The sequence below is a fragment of the Echinops telfairi genome, unplaced genomic scaffold (assembly GCF_000313985.2).
Source record: "Echinops telfairi isolate 266 unplaced genomic scaffold, ASM31398v2 ScPeMD7_46;HRSCAF=168, whole genome shotgun sequence".
Taxonomy (NCBI): Eukaryota; Metazoa; Chordata; class Mammalia; order Afrosoricida; family Tenrecidae; genus Echinops; species Echinops telfairi.
The window spans coordinates 688,645-689,765 of NW_022103944.1; positions in this window are offsets into that span (position 1 = coordinate 688,645).

Below are 1,121 nucleotides of genomic sequence, written 5' to 3' on the forward strand. Positions count from 1 at the left end.
ACTACCCTCCATTTAGGGCAAATCAACCCAAATAGCAGGAGGAACACCAGCCCACCCTCCATTGGAGTGCTGAAAACCACACAAAGCAGCTGGGACAAGCACTACACCGCACTGCGCTGCTGAGGAAACCTCTGTCAGACCTCTAGGCAAGCTCATCAACTGGAGCAATACTGCCCAGCACCACTGGGTCCCTGCATCAAAAGAGCCCACCAACCTGCCATTGTGAGGCAGGGTATAAACCCTTTTGGCCCCACATACAAGTAATCAGGGATCAGCTACCTCTTTATCCTTTAATTCCCCCTTCTCACTCTCCTCCCTCTTTACCATCACAGACAATCTTAGAGAACACAGCTAGGGTTTTTTTGTTTTGTTTTGTTTTTGCCCTTTCGCCGTCCTTCCTCTTTTTCTCTTTCTCTCCTCTTTCTATCTTTGTTCTCTTCGCTTCTCTCACTGCTTGTATGGTTCTCTCGTCTCCCTCTCATTCCCTTTCCATGCCACTGCTGGTTCCCAGACCCCTACACTCTGCCTAGGGCAACCCTGTCCTCCCAGGGGACAGCCTGACTCCTAAGACAGAGCCACACAGGACGAGTCAGTGCTACACACAGCACAACATGGGGGTCAGTTATTTCTCTATGAATTTTGTCAGTTCTGTCTCCCTCTCCTTCCTTTTCTTCTTCTTTTTTTACTTTATTTGTGTTCGTCTTTCACTTTTTATTCATCCCTTTTCTTATTAAAACACCTCTCTCTATCCTACCACAACCTCAGAAGATTAAGTTGTCCTTTCTTATTGTTTTCTTCATTCCTTTCTTTTCTTTTTTATTCCTTTTTTTTTTACTGTTTTCACTTTTGTTTACTCTGTGCTATCTAGGTGAGTGTGGGTGAGGGGTGTCAGTTTTCTAGACATTGTTGCTCCAGTCTGTGTCTTCCTCTTTCCCCTTTCTCCTCTCCTTTCACTCTCTTTTCTGTCACAAGCCACTAGCGGCCACCAGGCCACTCCCCTCTGCCTAGGGCAACTACGAAGGCCCAAGTGGGGGAGCTCCCACCCGCATTTATAGGCCTGGAAATCAGCAGGGGAATTCAAGCTGATCCTCTTCAACACACCAAGCAGCAGGGGGTTATCC